Consider the following 284-nt stretch of genomic DNA (forward strand, 5'->3'; position numbering starts at 1 on the left):
CGGGAATAAAATCGATTATTTTCCACCGAAACGCAGATGATCGAGGACATACAGTAAATGAAAAGTTACACATTCGAAATTATCGGCGTTGAAACCAACCCGATTTGCAAAGTAAGTACATCTTGTCCCACAAAATTTTCATTCCGCACCATTCTTTCTTTTTGTTTCTTAATTAATAATAAGGTTTATAATACACGACGGCGTTCGATGATGTGCAAAATAGGAAACCAAATTTTTACTATCACTGAGGAAAAAAAACAATATTTCATAGTTTGAATAAACGT

Source organism: Penaeus monodon, chromosome 19, assembly GCF_015228065.2.
Source record: "Penaeus monodon isolate SGIC_2016 chromosome 19, NSTDA_Pmon_1, whole genome shotgun sequence".
NCBI lineage: Eukaryota > Metazoa > Arthropoda > Malacostraca > Decapoda > Penaeidae > Penaeus > Penaeus monodon.